The sequence below is a fragment of the Strix aluco genome, chromosome W, assembly GCF_031877795.1.
Source record: "Strix aluco isolate bStrAlu1 chromosome W, bStrAlu1.hap1, whole genome shotgun sequence".
NCBI lineage: Eukaryota > Metazoa > Chordata > Aves > Strigiformes > Strigidae > Strix > Strix aluco.
This window is the reverse complement of record NC_133970.1, coordinates 25,724,232-25,735,424: the sequence shown is the minus strand read 5'-3', so window position 1 is coordinate 25,735,424 and position 11,193 is coordinate 25,724,232. Positions and strand designations below refer to the sequence as shown.

Here is an 11,193-nt window from a genome sequence, read left to right as displayed (position 1 = left end):
GAAATGCTGAAGCAAGGACTCCTATTGTACAAAAGATTGAAAAGAGGGAGAAGGGAAGAAGGACAAAGGGGAGAAAGACAAAGGGAAGAAGGACAAAGGGGAAGTGTCTGTACTCTGTAAGATATAAACAAAAGCTTTGTGAGCCACTCTCAGGAAAGTAGGAAATACAAGGAGTTGGTGACGTGAGGAAGACCCGGATGGAGCGACCCCCTAGCTGCAAAGTGCACAGACGCAGGGTACACCTCTCAGAGAGACCCGATACCGGAAGGCGGAGGATATAAAAAAGACAGACCCTCGGGAAGTGAGTGCGCGCCGTTGGTGGAGCAGGGACTCCCCGGCCGCCCAGCGCTGTTTTGCTTGTTGCCGCTTGCTAAGTAAACAATTGAAATTTTGATTGGCTCCGACTCACATCAATTTGAGAAATCTACTTATAACAATTATGAAGGATATGAGGACATTGTGGAGTGTAGGAGGTATGAAGAAAAAGCATGTATTATGGAAAGGATCGCATGTTGGGAAATCAAAACCCTTCATGGCCTACTCTGTATCTTGAATTGGGGATTCTTTGAGCATTGTCCATAGAGACTATAATCCAGTCTTGCACTGGATGCTGCCTCTAGAGTAAAGTAGGTTTTCTTTCCTTATTTTGAAATAACAGTATGCAGACTAATAGCCATGGCACAAGCCACAGGTTTTCAGGAAATGGATAAAGTATGCCAGTCAGAACTAATCCAATTATCATTTAATTTTCAAAGATTTGTTTTAATTTACTACAATGGTGTATGCTCCATGCTTTTAATTTGTGCTTTATGAGAAATGCTGAATTCCCATGCTGGCAGCTGGAAATGCCACACTCTTTTGAGGAAGGGTGGCTTGAAAGACAGTTGCTTCTTCAGCTGAGGAATGGAGCAGTGACTAGAAGATTACAGAGGAAGGGCAGCGCTCTGTTTCCTGACATATCTGCCATGCCTGTCACTGTGGTGTCTAAGTGACACATAGTACACCAGCACTGCAAGGAATTTTAATGCATTGCCATCACCTTTGTAACTGGTTATGCCCTTGTTTACTGCTGACTTTGATCATCAGTTTTGCTCTGGATTGACTTAGTGTCACAACCTGGACTGGAAGCCCAGAGAATCACAACGGTTCTGTGATCCCCTTGGGTTAAATTAAGGTGAAACAAAATGACAAACGACTATTTAAAATGTTTTACTTGCGGTAGAGAACAATTTAAACTTGGAAAAGGATAATAAGCAATGTGGTATCTTATAAATCTATAAGAAAGAAAGAAAGGAAAGGAAAGAAAAAGAAAGGAGAGAAAGAGAGTTAAAGAAATCCGGTTCACCACCCCTGGATCCAGCGTTGTCTCAGGTCAGGTAATCTTGGGTGGTGGGTGCACACACAGCAAAGTTTCTGTCACCTTTTAAATTCATCTTATCAGCTGATTAGCATACTGGACAAGGAGGGGCAGGTATTTCACAAACTTATTTCCATGAGAGATGAGGAAAAAGGTGGAGCATGGGTTCTGCGCATGCATTGAGGGGGAAAGGGGGTGCACCACCCCTTGTCCAATTGAGTCGGTGGTCGTACTCGCCCTGCTCACCTTTGGTTTTTCCTCTGTTCCCACAGATTTTTGCTGACTTCATGCTTCTTGAGCAGTCATCCCGCTCTTGGGGCAGAAATGATCACCTCTTATCAGTTCTTGTTACCACGTCAATGGCAAGGGCAGGAAGTCATTAGCAAGGCAAGCATGGTGTCTGGCTTACACAATAGAGCCACAAAGTATCAGGCTTACACAATAGAGCCAGTGATTAGCAGTACTTGTGCTTGAGGGGAAACATTTGGTTTCACTCAGTCCAGTTTCCCCCCTTTGAGGCTTATCTAAGAGTTTGTCAATGCAACTGCAAGGGAGTGGGGGGTGCATCCTTCGATACACTTCGATATTTCAGGGAATAAAGATTTAGCTTGCTTCTCTAGGGAAGAGAGAGGAAGGGCAGCCCTTGGCTGGGGGAAGAAGGGCCATTCCTGGGGAGAGAGGCCCCGCCAACATGGGTCTGGAAGGGGAGGACAGGCCCCCCGCGGGGAGGCTGTGCAAGTCTCCAGGATCACTCTTTGAGGGGATGTACCTTAACAGGGATCATGCTGCAGTAAATCTACAGCCCTACCTGCTAGGAGGAACCAGGAGCTAAGTCAGGGTTCAAGAGTTGTCCTCAGTCAGCTGGGGCTTTCCTGGCATTTTCAGCAGGACTTTTGAAGTGTTTGACTCTGGAGTGCTCTAATCACAGGAAAAGGACAACAGGAAACCTCACCTCAGGAGAGCTGGTCAGTGGGAAGCTGGTCTGTAGAAGTTCAGCAAGTGCAGCATGAGCAATTGTGGGTGAGTGTTTATATCCCTGTGGGAGTTTGTTAAAGGTATATTGGATACCCTCCCATGTAAAAGCAAATTTTTCTTTATCCTCCTCCTTCAAGGGGACCATGAAAAACATATCCTTTACATCCAGAACTGCTATCCAAGCATGTGCAGTGGCTTGTAGTGTAGCTGTTAAAGTTGCAATATTAGGGACTGCAGCTGTTAATGGGGCTGTATTGGCATTTAAGTGCCGATAATTGATTGTTAAACAGCATCTCCTGTCTGGTTTACTCAGCTGAACCAGTGCTAATACATAGCATAGAAAATATGTGTGGGGTCTCTTTGGCTGGGATTTTTAAAAGTAATTAAGGACGAAAAAGCCCATTGTGCTATATTTGGTGACTTTTTTCTTGATGTTGGTGCTATGACCAGGAAAGGAGGTTGGAAGGTGGGAATAATGGAATTCCCCTAATTGTTTCCATGTTCCTGTTAAGGCCTTTCAGTGGTAGCTTGCCAATGAGAAACTTGTATTTAAATAAATAACTCTGGAACTGAAGTCTCAGCTTGACGTAGTGTGTGCTTAGATGATGTCGTCTGTAAATTAGATTTTGAGCATAGAGAGGAATTCCTTTTTTCAACTAAAATACAAAAAAATGCTCCAGGCCATGACTAAACAGTTGTAGTGTTTTAGTTGTTTTCTGCTGACGTGGAAGTCCTGGACACAACTTAGACAATCAATGTGATCAAGTTGATGCCACTTTATTAAAGGATACACAGCAATTTATACACTATCACAAGCTTCATGCACTGCTATCTTATTGCTAATAGGCTAAAGCTACTTGTTCACGTGCCCTTCTGCCCTCTATGATTGGTCCCGGTGTGGTGTCCACGCGCTGCTCTCCCACTAGGTAGGCATCCTGTTTTCAACAGTCCAACTTCTTTATCTCTTGGGCAGGAATGTAGTTTCTCAATCTATCTCGGCCTTGTTTATGTCCTTGAACACAGCTGCAGCCTGTTGTTACAGTGAGGCCCCTTGGTCTGGATCGCTCACAACATGTTCGTTGTTCTCCAGCGATTCCACAAATCCCCCTTTTTGTTTTTGAATGATCCAGACCCCCCTTTGTTCCTGTGCTAAAAATATTGCACCGACAGTCCCTCTGCAGGGCCCTTTGCAGAAGGCCTATAAGGCAAGGCAACATTAAGAGCACAGTCACTACAATCAAAAGGACTACTCCGACAGTTTTGATTAACGTTATCAACCAACCAGATAATCCCCAACCTTTAAACATCCTTGTCAGCCAGTCCAAGCCATCATCTTCTGTTAAGCGTTTGACTCCATCCTTCAATTGCTGAATGCTTTTAAAAATAGATTCTGAATGATCGGATAGATTCATACAACACATTCCTCCAAATTCAGCACAACCATGTCCTTGCGCTAGAAGCAAAAAATCAATCGCAGCTCTATTTTGTAACGTAGCATGTCTGACACTATCAGCATCAGTTAAAAGACCACTTAATGCTAAAGAAGTAGCATTAGTTTGTTTGCTAAGCCAAAACTGCAGTGGGTTCGGCCATGTATCCACAGGTATTTTTACCAAGCATGTAGAGAATGGATTTTCAGGGCTTGCAGTGGTACTTGGTTGTGAGACCACCCATCCTTCACTTTGAGGCAGGTTCCAATAGAGGCCGAACACACCGAGCAGGAACCCAGCGAGAGCCGGCATCTGTGAAAACACAAACATAACCCCTGCTCCAAGTTAATATCTCATCTGGTTTCTGTTTCATCTTTCTTAACTTCCTTTTTCCAGGGTCGCACCCAGCGACTCGGAACCCATCTAGTGCCGGTATCGGTAATAACGCAGGCATAGCCTCGACCCGTCATTGTTAGTTCCACAGGTCCTTTCCACTCTCCTATAGCAACATCTTTGTACTGAGCAAAAACACTATCTCCACACCGGCTTATACCGGATTTCAGACCCATACTGTGTATTACTACTGGTGGTTCCTCCCTATCACCTGTGAGCCGTAAGTAATTTAACACATACACCGCTTTTGCAAGTGGTTCTGCAGCAGCCAAGACCTCTCCCCCTTTTTGTTTTTGCAAAAGCGCTTTTAAAGTTTTGATGTGCTCTCTCCACTATGGCTTGCCCCGTGGGGGAACGTGGTATACCTGTGATGTGACGTATACCCCAGAGTTGACAAAAAAGGGTGAATTTTTGAGAGGTATAGGCTGCTCCATTATCAGTTTCACTAATTTCCCATATTCTCTGGCGCGTTCTGCCCTACCGCGACGGTAACTTCTCACAGCTTAGTGCTTTTTCACAGTTCAGTGTTGCAGCTGTCCGCTGTTTTTCCCTGCCACCTTGGCACAGCTCAGCAGTTTCTTATCTATCTTCCAAGGCCTGTTCTTCATCAAACCCTAGCTATTGCTCAGAGGCTGTGTAAGGCTGACAGGCCAATGCCTCCCACATCTCCCCTTTCTTTGTTTTGCAGCTGCACCTGCAAGACTTATTTCAAGGCTTTATCAATTAAGGGTTAGGCAAACTTCAAAAAAAAAAAAAAACAAACCAGCATACTTAAAATAGTTTCACAGAATGCTAGAAACAATACAGCAGTTACAGTTACTAGTTAAAAAGAGTAGGCTAATTTCAGTACCCATAATTAGGGGATATAACTAAATACTACAAAAATAAACAATAAGGAAAATACAGAATAGCACACTTACTTAATGGGGTACTAACATTCAGATCCGCAATTGCTGGGGAACCCTGGATGCAGCGAGAATTTAGAGTGCCCTTCCTTGCAAACCGGAAATCCTACGCGATGCGTCCATCCGTAGGTGTACCGTGTCTGGCTGAGTCAGAATTGGTTTTCCCCTGTAGCAGCCCTCATGGTGCTGTGTTTTATGCTGGGAGCTGGCAGGGTGTTGATAGCACACTGGTGTTGTGGCTACTGCTGAGTAGTGCTTACACAGCACCAAGGCTCTTTCCGACATTTCCCCCCCACAGTGGGACGGGGTGGGCAAGATCTTGGGAGGGGACACAACCAGGACAGCTGACCCGAACTGACCAAAGGGATATTCCAGACCATATGACGTCTGCTCAGTATAAAGCTGGGAGAAAGGAGGAAGGGGGTGGGGTCACCCTTGGTCCTCCAAGGCAACCACTACGCGTATTGGAGCCCTGCTTCCCGAGAAGGCCCGACATCGCCTGTTCATGGGAAGTAGAGAATAAATCTGTTTTCTTTTTTTTGCTTCCACGCGCGGACCTTTGCTTCGCTTTGCTTATATTAAAACTGCTTTTGTTTTACCCACAAGGGTTGGTTTTTTTTCCTATCTTATTTTCTTTCCCCTCTTTGCCCTGTTGAGAAAAAAAGGGGAAGGGGGGGGAAGTGATAGAGTGACTTGGTGGGTACCTGGCATTTAGCCAAGGTCAAACCACCACAGTAGGTGAGGCATCCAACATCGCTGCAAGCAGGTCCAACCTCATCTATCTAAATCAGCAGGCCAAAATAACTGGCAATTTTCTTTGAGTGGAAACATCTGATTTCATCCTCCTGTTGGGTTCCACCCAGAGCCTGGTCACCACTCAAGGGGGAAAACCAAGGGAGTTTCTAATAAGGTTAAACACTTGAGTTCTTAATTCTTAATATTGCTAAACAAAGGAAGTTGAATACACACATTCTTATAGCATTTCATCCTTATTAATAACTACATTTTGTCTAAGCTACATCTTTCACTAGTGACTAGTAAGCCTATATATTTCATCAAGGAGTTGCAATTACTGTTAGCATTTTCTCTGAAAAGAGTTGGCAACTGTAGTGTGATTAAGGACAGAGATAGTGTATTTTGTCCTATTGCAGTAGCAAGCATTACCCATCCATTCTGCTTAAATGATCAGTTGAAGAGACCGCAAACTGTCGGCACAGGGGCACCCACAGCACCCACAGCCGGCTCCTGAATGTCCACCAAAAGCTGCCTCTCACGCCTCAGGTGTGGTCGCACACACCTTGCCGGTAACCACCGGGGACCGTGACCTGTGGAGACACAAGCATAACCTCTTCCCCAGGTTATTAAAGGATATGGTCCTTCCCAGTTACCGCTTTCTAGGTTTTTTGCTAACACTTGAGCCTTGTCCTGGACTTCTTGTTGCTCTGGTATCTGCGACGAGAAGTGACGCAATATTGATGGCACCTGTGAGGCAGAGGAAATGTTTAAAAAGTTCATGACATATAATGCCTTATTTAGCCTTTCGTGAGGTGTAGATTGATACCCTCCATCTCCCCCTTTTTGTTGTTGTAATAGACGCTTTAGCGTGCCATGCGTATGCTCCACAACGGCCTGTCCGGTCGGTGAGTGGGGAATGCCGGTCAGATGCTTGACTCCCCTCTGTATGGCAGGACGCAAACGCTGCTCCAGAAAAGGTATCAACAGACACATGAACATATTTTAACATTCCAAATGCAGCAAAGTGAGTGACGTCAGATTGCCATAATTCTGAGGAGGTGAGTCCCCGAGGGTTGACACCACTAGCTGTTGAAGAGAGAGAGTCCTTCTGGCATTCAGGGCAAGTCGCAACGATGTCATTAGCCTGACACCTTGATAATGCAAACTGTTATTGTATTGCCCTGGCATTTTGGTGGAAAAAATGCACGTGAAAGCCGTGCTTGCTCAAAGACATTTGTATTAGCCACTGTAACATGTGCATAGTAACCGGAACAATGATACACACAGGTTCCTGACCAGCAAGTAATGGTAGGTGCTGCCTACCTTTCATAATGCACTCTTTTTTTTTTTTTTTTTTTTTCCCCCCCCATTTCCCAATAGTCTATATACTCCTTTTGGTATCAAGGATACCGTGGTATCTAATGATGTTACTGACTTGGAGGCTGCTAAGTCCACGCCTGATCGGTATCAACTAAATTATTATAAACCACCACTGATTGCAATATTTGATTAGTGTCTTTTTATTCACACTTGTGCCTGGAGGTCCCCCCCGTCTTCTTCCAGAGTTTTAAAATACAGCCTAGGGGACTCTTTTTGACTATTCCCCCACTCTGGCCACTTCCCATCTCGTCTACTTTACCTTAAAACACTACCTGATTAAGCTGACAATACCCCCGCAGGCAGATGGTACAAAGGTGCACTCTCCCCACAGAGTACACACCTAAATTCAAGACAACAATTAACACAGAATTACTGCCTCCCGCTAGAGGAGATATCTCACCTATGACACTTCAAACACTGAGCCCGAACAAACAGGCAGCACCGACGACTCAGCGGGCGGGCACTAGGGCGCTCTGTCCTAAGGAATGTTCACTCGTCCTGCACTACCCCCCCACTGGTACAGAGTCTGCCCTGCGCTTCGTTCCTCTCCGGCCGCTTCCCTCATGGGATAACGGAACTGTGGGTCAGAGAACTCCACACTCCGCAGCTGCAGCTGGGCTGCGCCTCACACCCGCAGAACAGTCACACACCCACACAAAGGGGCCCCTTACACTTATCACTCACACAACATAAGATGACAAATACTACAAACATCAAAACACCATTAAGAATATATAAAGCCATTGCTAGTTGATTATGTGGTGCGTCCAGAAAATTCCCCCTTCTTTGTTTTAAAATCAAGGCTTTTGGTCTACTGACCATCAGAAAGGTTTAAAGTTAGTCCCTTTAGAATGGACAAGGGACTCTGCATCACAGTGTCAGCACCTTCTGTAAAAACTGCCGCTTTTGGTGTTCGGGGGAGGCGGGACAGAAGATCGCGCGGTGCCAGATGGCCACAGGCAGTCGCTCCGTGGCAGGGGGGCTTGGGGAGGCCCGGGGCCGCCGCCACCAACTCTGCACTTTAAGAGTGTCCGAAACCAACTTCCAAGTGGTCGCGAGCTCACTGGCATGCTGATCCCCCTCGGAAATAGCATCCCACAACTGTTCACCTATTTCAGCCCATTTTGCTGGTTCAAAGGCTGTGAGGGTATCGGCAGGATAGCTGTGGTTTCTGCATCATTTAAGTAACCTTCGTACAGAAGTTTCATTATAAGTTATCCCTCTCTTAGAGAGTATATGCAGCAGGAGTCTGACAGTGGCCGTCTCCTCTGTGGACTTGTTCTGCCCCATGCTGCCCCCGATTGCTCACCTCTCCCGGGTGAGTTTCCGTCGATCGACTGTTCTCCTACCTCCCTGTCACAGCCCCGCTGTAGACAGTACCTCCAATCGGGGATCCTCCCACGGCATCTTCCGCGCTCTGTCCTGGGACATCGGGGTCACCATTTGTCGCGGGAGGATATTGGACCTGCACAACTCTATGAGAGTTATAACAAGCAAAGCCGTTTATTTTTCCAATAGTACATACTTATGCTCTCGCCAAAGCTCTTACTCCATAATTAGCAAATCAGCAATTAGACAGCTATCAACCTTTTCTCCTATCAGCATAAGACCACTCTAACACGCGCTGTGCAGACCAATCAGCTTCTTGTTCACGCGCTGTTCACGCAGCGGTAACTTCTCACAGTTCAGTACTTTTCCACAGTTCAGTGTTGCAGCTGTCCGTTGTTTTTCCCTGACACCTTGGCACAACTCAGCAGTTTCTTATCTTTCTCCCAAGGCCTGTTTCTCATCAAAGCCTAGCCGTTGATTCAGAGGCTGTGCAGGGCTGACAGGCCGATGCCTCCCACACCACATGTTTGTTTTCACAACAGCAGGAGCCAAGGACTGAATTTAACTTATGAATTTCCTGGCTTTTGTCAGTTTGCCTTACAGCCATAGCCTGGTTTGAACATATTTCTTTCTGTATTTAATACTGATTACAATAGTCATCCTCTAATGAATGGGAAAGTGTACAAAACCTTTCTGGAGGGGGAACATAAAGTGTTTGAAATTGGTAACAGGCACAGGGGCTGTTGGCAGAAGATCACTTAAACAATCTTTTTGGTTTTAATAATTAAGAGATCGGTTCCATAAAAAAGAGTACTTTTTAAGCTTTTAGATGGTCTTATTACAGAAAAGGCTATTCTTTTACTTGCTGCCATGCAGAGGCAGAAAGGGAATTATTTGTATCAAAGAATGATTATGAAGCATGTCTTAAAATAAAGAGTATGTTTGTTGTAACACATAAAGAAGGGACTCTTGCTTGGTTCACTTTGATGAATTTGCCTGTTAGCATCTCTTGATGGTTTTTTTCCCCCTCTGTTTGAGGTCTGAGTATAAAAGCTTGCAAACCCCTTGGAAGGTAATGGGAGGTTCATTCTTATGTGAGCTGGGCAAAATTCATCCTTCCCTCTAAGCCAGTAGCATTACTCACTGGAGATTACTTCCTAGCAATGTATTATCACAGAACTCAAGCCACATCTTGAACAGCATTTTATATGCAGTAAATGAGACAGACTTTCCTCATCGCTCATTCTGCAGTGATTCATGGAAACAGACTCTACAACTCAGAGTTATAAAGCAGGTATGTTTACTCCAGCACCAGGGTGCAAGGGGATTTCTCCACAAAGCTTGCACACCCACAGCACCTTTTACCAGAAACTTATAGAGTGTGGATATACATATTCATTGGACCACATAATACAAATATACATATGCATAAGTAAGGCTGGGTTAGTTCAAAAGCCTGGTGTCAGCAGTTTATGTTCTCTTTGCACCTGCGCATTGCCTCCTGGTGGTCATCTTCGGGGGTCTTTAGGAGGAAGGCTCGTAGTCTTTCTCACCTTGTACTTTTCCTCGGAGCATGTGCAGATTCTCTTGGCCAATTTCTTGAACAACAAGAGTGGTTCCCGTTAGTTTACCACCTTTATCTTATCTAAAAACACCAGTATATTAACTTCTACCACCCATATATGGCTATCTATTCATTACAAAGACTAAACTTGCTAGAACACATCTGCTTTCCAAGGACAAGAAACATTTTTGCCGAACATAGTAATTCTTGGTAAGTTTCCACAGTAAACTGCTTTGTTTTGATGAACACAGTAGCAGTAGCCTTTGGTAAGCTTCCACAGAACAGTCAGGGCAAGCAGGATTATTAAGCAATATTCAGAAATCATTATAAGTTGCTATAAGTTGCTATAAGTAAATAAATTGCAACATAGGTGATCATTTCCTTGTATCAGCAGTCATTGTCTTTTGTTATAAATGTGGTTGTCCAGGAATTTAAAAAAATAAAGGGAGCAGGCAGAAAAAAAAAAATCATTAGAAAAATTCTTTAAGAAGACAACTCTGAATCATTCTGAATTATGGTTTCTCAGAAAGAGTCCTGAATGCCACAGCTGCTGAGTCACAGGCACTGTTGTGATCTTCCTCTGTGTTTCTGAACCAGGTCTTGGCATGTTGTATTGTTACTGATTTGTTATTAATTTGAGCTGATTTTAATGATTTTTGATGATTTGGATTTTAATAAGGAATGATTTAGAGTAACTATATAACCAGTTACATACTGCTACAAAGTTATTTTTTTAAAGTCCCAGGCTGAGGCCATGTAGACTAGTGATAATCATTAACTAGATTTCTATACAAAAATAAGACTGGTTATGAGGTACTATTGTTAGACTGTCCAGTAAAGACGATTTATTGCCCTATAGACCAGGTGCTGTAAAAGTTACATTGTGAAAGGGCCTCGGAGCATGTTAAAATTGCAGTGTGAGCCAAAAATCCTTGGGTCAAGGGCATTGGAGGGTCTTTCTTTTAGGTCAGTAGTCTGTGGTGGTCGCAAAAGCAGCCCCCCGACTCATTTCAGGACTCAAGTGCGCATGACCAGAAAGAGGTGGGAATAAGAAAATGAGCTATGGGAGTTAACATGTTTATGTATGAGAACTTGATTAATATGTATTACTGTATCCAGTATAAT

At 44.4% G+C, this 11,193-nt stretch overlaps 1 long non-coding RNA gene across 1 annotated transcript; it reads right to left on the bottom strand.

Annotated features, from left to right (window-relative positions):
* Window positions 1-3,093: 3,093 nt before the first annotated feature.
* Window positions 3,094-3,935, bottom strand: LOC141917737 (uncharacterized). The gene is made up of 2 exons (XR_012621423.1): window positions 3,630-3,935; window positions 3,094-3,362 (listed from the first exon to the last, which is right to left on the bottom strand). It is a non-coding gene; the product is annotated as an uncharacterized LOC141917737 (long non-coding RNA).
* Window positions 3,936-11,193: the final 7,258 nt, after the last annotated feature.